This window comes from Octopus sinensis, unplaced genomic scaffold (assembly GCF_006345805.1).
Source record: "Octopus sinensis unplaced genomic scaffold, ASM634580v1 Contig12996, whole genome shotgun sequence".
Taxonomy (NCBI): Eukaryota; Metazoa; Mollusca; class Cephalopoda; order Octopoda; family Octopodidae; genus Octopus; species Octopus sinensis.
The window spans coordinates 23,849-36,564 of NW_021832832.1; the positions used below are offsets into that span (position 1 = coordinate 23,849).

Here is a 12,716-nt window from a genome sequence, read left to right on the forward strand (position 1 = left end):
AGCGGTTCGGCAAAAGAGACAGATAGAATAAGCACTAGGCTTACAATGAATAAGTCCTGGCGTCGATTCGTTCGACTAAAGGCGGTGCTGCAGCATGGACGCAGTCAAATGACTGAAACAAATAAAAGAATAACAGAATAAACGAATGGTTTTCATCTTAGCTTAACCTAGAAAGAATTCTCTCCCTTTTAATGGTATAGCCTGAAGCAAATCACATGGTGAAGAAGCTTACTTCCCAACTACATGGTTCCGGGTTCAGTCTCACTGCGTTCCACCTTCGGCATGTCTCTTCTCTTCTACTATAGTTTCAAGCTGACCAAAGGCCTGAATGAGTGGGTTTAGCAAACAAGAACCGGTCTTGGTGTGTTTAATGGAATGTGTATCTATCTATCTGTCTGCCTGTGTGTCTGTCTATCTATCTATCTATCTATCTATCTATCTATCTATCTATCTCTCTATCTCTCTCTCTATCTATCTATCTATCTATTATCTATCTATCTATCTATCTATCTGTCTGTCTGTCTGTCTGTCTGTATATATATATATGTATCTAGCTAGCTATATATATATATATATATATATATATATATGTATCTAGCTAGCTATATATATATATATATATATGTATCTAGCTAGTTATATATATATATATATATATATTATATATATATATATATATGTATCTAGCTAGTTATATATATTATATATAGGCTTGGACCACGTGCCATCCGTCCACAACAAAAATCTAAATCGCATCACATAACGACAATACGGCACAACTATTTCACCTCAATTGGACCTGCTCTCTTCAACATTACACCAGGACACGTCAAAAAAGAAACTGACCACACAAAATTCAAGAAGTCTTTGGACAAATTCCTTCAAACAGTACCGGACAAACCACCCACACCCGGATATGTCTCCGCAAACAATAACTCTCTGCTCGAATGGGCTTGGTGCCCAAATCCTGAACTGAAAGACTTCGCCAGGTGCTGCTATTAAGTTAGACATGGCCTGGGCCAATACTGGCCAAAACCTTTCTAAGTTATTCTAAGTTAAGTTATATATATATATGTATCTAGCTAGCTATCCATATATATATATTTAAATATATATATATATATATATATATATATATATATGTGTGTGTGTGTGTGTGTGTGAGAGAGAGAAAGAGATGTGTGTGTGTGTGTGAGAGAGAGAAAGAGATGTGTGCGTGTATGCATACATACATAAATACATACATACGTACGTATGTATGTATATACGTAGATAGATTGATACGTAGGCAAGCAGACAGACACAAGTCATTCAATGTATGTCGAGAACACGTCTTGTGACATAAAGCATTTATGTATTTTTGCTCTTTGGGTTTTTGTTATTGAATTAATTACGGTAAGAGAAAATCTACAGAAAATGGCAAAATGACAACACCCAAAACTCTCAGCCTTTTCTGTTTCAATAGTTATATATAACAAATATGTCAAGGTTACACGTCTTAAAAGTTTATAGGCAAAAGTTGTGGACAACATAAATCACACGCTGTGGGTAGCTAAAATAAATAAAACAGAAATAAATAAGATCTTTGTTACTATTATTCAACAGTGAGTCAACCATTGGCGTTTATTTTACGATACAGAAAATAAAAAGACTGATATTTTTCTCACCATAAAACGAATGTTGATTTTTAAATCTGCATGGTTTTAATCTTAAACTGATTTATGACTGAAATATTTTATGTCACCAGTAAATATTAATCCATATTCTAATTTATTGTATTTCAGGCCAATCAACTCAAGGCAAAACAACTTGAAGGTAAGCTAAAATACAATTTTTTTTTACTGTGTTTATTTTATGTACGTCAATAAAAGCATAACGCCATTACGTGAAAAAAACTATGTGTTGTTTCGAAAATTTCGTTTGAAATTTTAACGAAAAGTTTCATCAATATGGCGCAGGAGTGGCTGTGTGGTAAGTAGCTTGTTTACCAACTACATGGTTCCAGGTTCAGTCCCACTGCGTGGCACCTTGGGCAAGTGTCTTCTACTATAGCTTCGGGCCGACCAAAGCCTTGTGAGTGGATTTGGTAGACGGAAAATGAAAGAAGCCCGTCGTATATATGTATATATATGCGTGTGTGTGTTTGTGTGTCTGTGTTTGTCCCCCTAGCATTGCTTGACAGCCGATGCTGGTGTGTTTATGTCCCCGTTACTTAGCGGTTCGGCAAAAGAGACCGATAGAATAAGTACTGGGCTTACAAAAGAATAAGTCCCGGGGTCGATTTGCTCGATTAAAGGCGGTGCTCCAGCATGGCCGCAATCAAATGGCTGAAACAAGTAAAAGAGTAAAAAGAGTAATATATATCCAGATCGGCAACGTGGTAACTACGATATTAGCAGAATTGTTTTGCGCTCTCTCGTTATGGCCTTTGCTGTTCTGCTCTGAAATCTCACCAAAGGCATCCCTGCGTTTTTATCCTCTCCAGATCTATAAAATGATATATCTGTCAACTAGTGAGTTTGATAAAATCGATCATACCTCTAACCACGAATCTGGAGCATGCTCCTTATTAAAAAAAAAAGGTAAATATTATATTGGAGAGGTGACAAAACGGAATAAATACATTGTGGTACTTTGTGATTTTCCAGTGTTCAAAGCAACTTTACCCTTCATGTTTCAAAGGGAGCTAAAATAAATATCAGTCATTTTCCCATTGGAATTGTAACAAGACACTACAGTCTTCCGTGAAAGAAAGGTATGGTATCATAATAATATTGTTTTGAAATTTTGGTATAACGCTGGCAATTTCGGGAGAAATGTGTAAGTCGATGACATCGACCCCAGTGGTGAACTGGTACATATTTTATCGACAGCGAAATGATGAAAGGCAAAGTCGATCTCGCAAAGGCAAAATCGGCCTCGACAGAATGTAAAGACGGGCAGAAACATTAGTACGCCGGGCGAAATGTTTAACAGTATTTCGTCTATCGCTACGTTCTGAGTTCAAATTCTGCCGAGTTCGACTTAGCTATTCATCCTTTCGGGATCGTTTAAATAAGTACCATTTACGCACTGGGGTCGATGTAATCGATTTAAGCCCTTTGTCTGTCCTTGTTTGTCTCCTCTATGTTTAGCCCCTTGAGGGCAATAAAGAAATAAGAACATAAAGACGGGCGTAATGCACTTTGCCCAGCCTGCCAAAGATTCTGCCAGCTCACCACCTTACCATTGTGGTTATATTGGTTTCTAATTTTGATATTGACCAACAGTATTGGGGGAGGAGTTAAATCGACCCTAGTGTTTAACTGGTACTTATTTTATCGATCCTGTAAAGTAAAGTAGACTTTAGTGGAATTTGAACTCAGAACGTAAAAACAGACAAAATATATTTTGACCGGCGTGCTATTGATTCTTCAGGCGTAGTCATATCAGAAAAGATTATTGGTTCATGTTCTCAACTTCTAAGTTGAGATTCCGCTTCAAACTTTTTTAACTTATACTGTTGAGAAAGAAATGAACATCTCATTTTTTAGAAAAGAGATATTTGCGTGCAGACAATAAGAATATTCTTCTTTTATTACGCTTTTGCTATCTTATATCACGTTGAACCACCTTAAAAAGGCGGGAAGATACATTTGATAATAGACTTTGAAATAAGCTATCTCTAAAATTCAAGAATGCTTTTGCTCAGAGGCCTACTCAAACATTGCTGCCTTGGGACCGAAAAACATCACCAAATTATGCTTATTCATCGGTTTGGGCAGGCAATGATCTTTCTATGGAAGATCAACTTATATAACTATAATATTTTCAAATGTGTAGAAGTAAATCTAAATGTAAACCTTCTTATAAATTATCAAATAGCAATGAGATTTTTTAAAGAATCTATTATACAATTAGTGGAGGCACATGGCCTAGTGGTTAGAGCAGCAGACTCGCGGTCAAGGGATCGCGGGTTCAAATCTCAGACCAGGTGATGTATGTGTTTATGAGCGAAACACCTAAGTTCCCCGCGGCTCCGGCAGAAGGTAATGGCGAACTTCTGCTGACTCTTTCGCCACAACTTTCTATTACTCTTTCTTACTGCGTCTTGCAGCTCACCTGCGACAGACCGGCGTCTCGTCCAGGTGAGGAACCTATACGCCAAGGAAACCGGGAAATCGGCCCTTTATGAGCCAGGCGTGGCTCGAGAAGGAACAAACAAATTATACAATTATTTGTTCTTGCCTCGGCGGCGGGTAAATTAAGATTGAAATGATGCAGAAGAGATTATTGTTATTATTATAATCAAATTAATTGTTATTACAATCAGATTCGAGCTGGTAGAATCGTTGGCACGTCGAATAAAATGCGCAGCGGCATGTCTGCATTCTGTGTTCAAATCTCACCGAGCTCGTCTATGCCATTCATCCTTTCGTGGCCGATAAAATAAGAACCAGTTAAACACGAGCGATGTAATCGATAGAAATAAAATCACCTCCCAGAATTGCTCTTTTTGTATCAAAATTTGTAATCATTATAAGTTTTTACCTCAAGGACAGATATACGAAAAATGAAACGCTACAGAGAAGATTATTCTCATTATTGTAACGAAGCGAGCCAGCAGAATCGTTAGCACACCGGATTATATGCTTTTCGGCATTTCATCCGTCTGTACATTCTGTGTTCGAATCCCACCGAGGTCGCCTTTGCCTTCCATCCTTTCGGACACAACGAAATGAGTACCAGTTAAGTAATTACTTGCTCCCACCTCCAAAATTGCAGGATTTTTGCCTATAGTAGATAGGATTGTTATAATTAGATTTACGGAATAGTTAGATCGCGGGACTAAGATGCCATGAGGTATTTTTTTCCGGCTCTTCACTTTATAAGTTCAAATCTCACCTCGACCAGTATTGCTTTTCATGTTTTGGGGATTGGCAAAAGTGCTTTAATTCCTTCAAAATTTTAAACCTTGCGTCCTTGTTTTCTCTCACGGATGGCAGTTTGACAGAATCGAGAGAGCGTTTGACAAAATGCCTGCCATATGATAGTTTTAGTTTCATAATTGAGTATGAATTTCTTATTGTTTATAACACAAAGGATCCTGATTCGAATATCGAATTGACCTTCATTGTGTCATTTTGAGGACGGATTGTGTGTCGATGTGCCTTTATAAGAGAGAGGAGCTATGATATTTAACTGCCGGAATTTTGTTTTGTTCATTATTTCATGAGACATTGTGTTTCAAGATAAAATAAAAGATAAAAATTAGACTGTTGTATATGCACTATGACACACACAAACATAGAAGGGGAGTGGGAGGATAGATTAGCTACTGTGCATGTGAGTGTGTGTTTCTGTAAGGCAGCTGATAAATAGCGACGGACAAGAATAGACATTGTAATCAGATTTAAGGAAAGGTCACGATAACATGTTGGGAAAGTGAAGATCAGGTAGCGTGAAAGCGACCGGAAAAAAAAGCCACGAACTCTGATGTTGTACAAAAGCATAGATGACCTGTTTCTGCGGCAATGTATTCCTGTGAGCAAGTAGAGGATTCGGTCGATGATGCAACCCCACCGTACACGCCCATGCACATACTCGTTTACTCTCGTTTACTTGTTTCAGTCATTTGACTGTGACCATACTGGAGCACCGCCTTTAGTCGAGCAAATCGACCCCAGAACTTATTCTTTGTTAGCCTAGTACTTATTCTATTGGTCTCTCTTGCTGAACCACTAAGTTTACGGGGTCCTAAACACACCAGCATCGGTTGTCAAGCGATGTTGGGGGACAAACACAGACACACAAACACACACACACATACACATATATATGCATATATACGACAGGCTTCTCTCGGTTTCCGTCTACCAAATCCACTCACAAGGCTTTGGTTGGCCCGAGACTATAGTAGAAGACACTTGCCCAAGGTGCAACGCAGTGGAACCGAACCCGGAACCATGTGGTTGGTAAGGAAGCTACTTACCACACAGCCACTCCTACGCCTATATAAATACATACATATATACAGAAATGATAGATGTCTGCTTGTGACCGAGGAAGACCATCACTGATCATTAAGAACATTGTGCACTTACACAAATTTATACTGTAAACTTCTGACTATAAAGCTCAACCTTTGATAAAAATACACGTCCTCAGATGATACAGACCAGGACTCCCACATACACGCACACACATACTCGTATATAAATACAAGCAAACTTATATATGTAAATGCATCGGGGGTCAATGGTCTGAAATTGCCTGTTTAAACAAACTCGTCCTTGATGACCTTAAAAACCATCGAACTGGAGGACATTTCCAATTCATGTATATTTCTTTAGAAATGTGACATGGACGCACACGCGCGCGCGAGCACACACACACACACACGCATACATAAATATGTAGGTAGATAGGTAGGTAGGTAGGTAAATAGATAGATAGATAGATAGATAGATAGATAGATAGATAGATAGATAGATAGATAATATCGGAGCGGATAACAAGTTCAGTGAAGCTATGTCCAGTCACTTAAAGTAAAGAATTTACAGCAAACACAAAGGACGAAAAAGCATTTAATCCATGTGTCCGACAAAATATAATTTGTTTCGCCTATAGTTCTCCAGAATCAAGGAACAATATTTAGAGAAAATCCAAATACACAGACACATATACACACGCGCACACACACACTCACACACTCGCTCACACACATATATATGTGTATGTATGTGTGTGTGTGTGTGTGTGTGTGTGTATATAACGTTTCTTTGGAGTAGTGGATCACGAATCATATAAGCCAGATATAATAATAGAGTGTAATAATTTGGTTACAAAAAACTCCTTGGATAGAAAACGTCGAAGGTTACCCATGGGTCTGGAATCCACATTTCCTTCCAGAGAGATTTATATGTACACACATACACACACACAAACACACACCTCCTATCTCACACACACTCTGACATACACATACATACATTCAAACATGATTAGGAACTGTACAATATGCTCTTCCTAAATACCACTCAACGCATTCGTCAACCCGCTGTTACATTTCTTCCGTAACCTTCTAGGTTACTGTGATTGTCTTAAATTCAGTGTATCATAGGAGACGCTTCGGCAAAACTGTCATAGTTATGACTTCTACGATGCTTATTACATCGACGTAAATTTGAGAAACGGCCAATTCTAACCACTTAATTGTTCCATACGTCAATTATTTATTAATAAAGCCATTATTAATACAAATTCATGGAAAATTGTCATCGTATAGAATAGAATACACAAATGAAAAATAAGCTAGACGCTGTACACACACATAGACACGCTCATACATTTATATACATGTATGTACATATTCTTTTACTTGTTCAAATCATTGAACTGCGTTCATACTGGAGCAGCACCTTAAAGAGTTTCGTCGAACAAAGCGATCCTTGCAGTAATTTTTGTTACTTATTCTATTGACTCTATTTCCAAACCAAAGGGTGACAACACACAAACACCGGTTGCCAAGCATTGTAGGAGCACAACCACAAACAAACAAGTTTACATATATATATATACCGTTGGCGATTTTTTTCCTCTGTCTTCCCTTCTCCTATGTTTCCGACGAATAGCTCCGCTCGAAACGTTAAACCCTCCTTCTTCCCTTCTTTCCTGAGCGTCCAATAATACTATATATTAACTTCACACACACATATATATATATATATATATATATATATATATATATATTATATATATATATATATATATATAGATAGATATATAGGGGGAGTTCACGAAAAAAAACAAAAGACGAAGACAGGTGGTGTACAGAACAAACAGATGTATTAGTATAACGCTCAGGAATAGAAAAAGTCTTTTACGTTTCGAGTCTAAGCTCTTCTACAGAAAGGGACACAGAAAAAACAAGGAGAGAAAAAAATGTGTAGTGGCTAACGATCTATCATATATATATATATATATAAATTTATAAATAAGGATAATATCGATATTTAAATATCGATCTTATCAATTTGCCAACATGGGAATAAATACCATACAAAGGTAATAATTATTTAAAACTATAAAATAGGGTATCTGAAAGATATATATATATATATATATATATATATATATATATATATAACTATTCGATGCGATTTGGCACAGTTTACGTCTGCTAAATTCACTCCTAAAACATTAGCCAGCCCGGGGTTATAATAGAAGACATTTGCCCGATGTGCCACATAGTGGGGTCAAACCCGAAACATGAAGCTGGGAAGCAAATATGTATGCACGTCTATATGTGTATATATAGATCGGGAATCGTATCTAGAATCTTTCAATCTCCTACTGCGGTTTCTGTTTCAGTTTTTGTACTATCGACATCCACCTCACCATGTCAGCTAATATCTGTATATCAGTCCGCTTCTCTTTTGATTGTTCGTACAACTAAACAAATATAGAGCGGACATTTCTCTTGTCTAACGGGTTTCCTTCATTCCTCAATATCTTTTCCTTGTTAGAGAGCGAGTCTTCCACAAGCATGACTCAGTTTTTCCAAAAGATGTTCGCGGTCTATCTCATGTACTACGTCATAAATGCACGCAGCTGTTATTTTTACTTCCCCATGCTTGTGGTTTATTAGTTAAGCTTCTAATCTGTACGACAGATTATGGACAATATTATTACTTGGCATACATTGTACTTCATTTGAAGTGACATGCAATGGCTGCTTCGCAATCGCTGTCTCAAACTTCCGCTTATCAATCTAGCCTTTCTCACACTAAGATTTAGTTTGTCATTTCCTTATAGCTATTATCATTACTGATTACGCGGCTTAGATGAGTCAAGTGATTGATTTGCCTGGCCTCAGACCTTTGATAACGATAGCGTCCGACAGTATAATTGGTTCGAATCAAGACTTGACTGATAAAGAAGTGTTTAAAGAGCTGGATGAAATGTCATTGATTTTTAACCCGAACATAACAGGTACACCCTGAAGGACATTTACCAAGAAGTACATACCTGTAGCATAGGAGACAAGCATACAAATATGAACAATCAAAAATGATTGACTTAACATGTGGATATTTTGGGGTGAAGCCTTGCGGTGCAGAACTTGGACAGGTTTATACACACACGCACACATACACACATGTGTTGTGTATATGTGTGTATACATATAAGCATGTAAGCATAGCTTTATGTATAGCGTGTAGGCGTATGAATGTGCATACAGAGAAAGTGGTGGGGGGAAAACGAATTAATTTGCTCCATATTCTAAAGACTATTTATTAATTAGGTTGCCTCTCTTAATTAAAAACTTGAAATGGAGTAATAAATCGAGAAGTACATGTTATGGATTACATTAAATGATTCAACATTTCAATATAGATGGCAAAATGCTTTATTCGGCATGAGGTTTTCATGTGAATTCATTTGAAAAGTTCGCACAGAGCGAAACATATGACGATCTGTAATAAAAGATTTTAATTCATTATTTTATATATATATATACATGTATATATATATATATATATATTATATATATATATATATATATATATATATATATACTTTTAGTTGCGCTGCTAAGTTAGTGAGAGGTAAACAAACCAATACCAATTGTCATGTGATGGTGGGAGACAGTCACACACACGCACATTCACACACACATACACACACACATACAAAAGCATATATAAATTCCCGCCGACTACCAATTTCATTCATAAGGCATTGGTTGTCCCGTGACTATAGAAGGAGCCACTAGCACATGGTTGCGAAGCGAGTTTCTTAACCATAGAGCTATCCCTACACCTCTCTTCCCCTCACACTCTCCATATCTTTCTTTCTCTTTCTCTCTCTCTCTCTTCGTATACACACACGCACACACACACACATATATATATATATGAAAAGGTCCTGGAAGTTTAGAAATATGGGTTATCGCCAATGAAGCACTTTCTTCGGGTGTTGAAAATTTAGGTGCCGGATCGGTAAACACAATGTTTGGATTTAACAAAGTATAAAATATAATCAAAATGAAATAACAATGTTCCATGTTAAGTTACGTAATATTTACGGTTTTAAACTCTAGAATGCCAATTCGTCACACTCATATGAAAAGGTTTCGCTCTGACATTTGCCGAAATCCCATATTCACATGGAACTCTTGCGTGCAATGGGTTTAAAAACAGAATGGGACAGAAACTACTGTAACTGGTCATTAAAGACGTCCTAAACTCTTTCTTTGTCTTCAAATATATATATATATATATATATATATATATATATATATAATATATATATATATATACACATATATATACATATATATACAGACACCTGTTGTGTGGGGGAATACGTTTGAGAGCGCGTGCGGTTAAGTAGGCAGAATAAGTAGTACATGCAATATACTTAACTGTTTCCTGAATAAGAGATAACAGATACAAAAAAGCTGTTTGAAACTCGATCTCTTCTCTGTGTGTGTATGTGTGTATGTGTGCGTATGTATATTTGTATATGTATATATGCATAAATATACATATGTGTATATATGTATATATATATATACGTATATATATATATGTATATATATATATATGTATGCATATATATATATACCTATATATATGTGTGTGTGTGTGTGTGTGTGTACCTATATATATGGATGTATATGTATATAGGTGTATATATGTATATATATATATACATATATACATATATATATATATATTGTATATGTGTATATATGTGTATATATATGTGTATATATATATATACATATATATATATATATATGTATATGTGTATATATATATATATATAATATATATATATATGAAAAGTATCTTTCAGTTTCTGTTTACGAAATCCACTTACAAGTCTCTGGTTGGCCTGAGGCTATAAGAGAAGACGCTTACCTAATTTGCCACGCAGTGGGACTGAACCCGGAGCCATATGGTTGGGAATCAAGCTTAAGAGTACCCGTAGATTTAATACCTATTCAGTTTTCATTGCATCCATTCAAACTGCGAGTGCTCTCGATATTCTTTTTTGCTTTTGTTTTTGTCTCTGAAATATGTAACTATATGAAACATGGGTCTGACACCATTGTCCGTGTAAATCAGAAGAGATTATGAGACTAGACATAAAGAATAAATCGACATAAAAAAATGGAAATAATACAACTTTAAAAAATATGTTTCTGTAATCAATTATTATTTTGATGAACAGTCAGTTGATTGATTTTTACATTGAATGTCCATTATTGAAAAAAACATAATCTGTACACCAATTGACGAGATGCCAATGAGCAACGAATGGAATTGAAAGCTGATTCATAAATGTTTGTCGGACCTGTTACGTTCGATAGTAGCTCCACTTCTAAACAATGAAAATCAATTGCAATACAATAACTTAAGCATGTTTTCTATAATATAGATTGTGTCCGTATCCGTATCATACCATACAGATCCATATCTGAAGAACCTGAGATCAATAGAACTAAATCATCTGTTAGTGAATACACTTCGTATTTAGTTTCCTATCAGTCAAGCGTTTCGTTACGTGATTGGTTTTGTAAAGCAGTGACAAAAATATGTAAATACGAATAGCTTGCAGAGCTTCAGTGGTACTGATGGGGGTATTTAGGGAAATTATATTTAATTCTCGACGCAAAATGTCCAAACTCTTATAAGGTTTTCGAAGACTTGGTGGGTTGGGGCAACTAGAATAAATTGCCCTATTGAAATCCCCGAATAAAGGCCCTATAAAGAAAGAGCATACAAATGAAGGAGTTTGTATGCAAAAATAGTAGTCAAATGGTAAAATATGTTACTTTGGATATTACAGTCTGTGTTATGTAATCACAAATAACGAAACGAAATGGTCACAAGCGAAACACTTTTGTGACAGCCATTATGAAGGATAAGTATTTCGTTTGCCGCCACGTTCTGAGTTCGAATTCCGCCGAGGTTGACTTTGCCTTTCATCCTTTCGGGGTCGATTAAATAAATACCAGTTGCGACTTGCCCTTCCTCGCAAATTTCGGGTCTTGTGCCTATAATACAAAGGATTATGATGTATGAGTAAAAAGACTGATATCAACAGCAGTAATAAAGTTGTGGATATATTTTTAGGCTGACTAGTTATTAGACCCTTAGTCATTTCCAACTAATCTTTTATGAAATCTGATACGACTGTAATAAACACATTTCAATATAATTCTGTTAAATGCTTAACGGTATTTCGTCAGTCTTTACGTTCTGATTTCAAATCCACCAAGGTCGACTTTGCCTTTCATCCTTTCGGGGTTGAAAATATAAGTACAAGTTGAGAATCGATGTAATCGATTTGCCCCTTACACCGAAAGTACTGGCCTTATGCCAAAATTTGAAACCAATATTAATTTGGTAAATCATTAGCACGCTGGATAAAATGATTAGCTGCATTTTTTTCCGGCTTTACGTTCTGAGTTCAAATTCCGCCGAAGTCGACTTTGCCTTTCATCATTTCGAGGTCGATAGATTATGTACCAGTACCAGTAGAAAACTGGGATCGATGTAATCGACTTATCCTCTCCCACAAAATGTGAAACAAATATAAGCTATACTCATTTCTCTTTTACTTGTTTCAGTCATTTGACTGCGGCCATGCTAGAGCACCGCCTTTTATATTGTTACTGACTTTTTTCTAAGTTCAGACGTGTCACACATTTTAGTAATACA

General features: G+C 36.2%; 1 long non-coding RNA gene across 1 annotated transcript in view; it reads left to right on the forward strand.

The window, feature by feature from the left end:
* The first annotated feature begins 1,777 nt into the window (after positions 1–1,777).
* Positions 1,778–12,716, forward strand: part of LOC115229547 — a 47,693-nt gene continuing 36,754 nt past the window's right edge. Inside the window, exon 1 of the long non-coding RNA XR_004997346.1 lies at positions 1,778–1,815. This is a non-coding gene — a long non-coding RNA (uncharacterized LOC115229547). The remainder of the gene's footprint in view (positions 1,816–12,716) is intronic.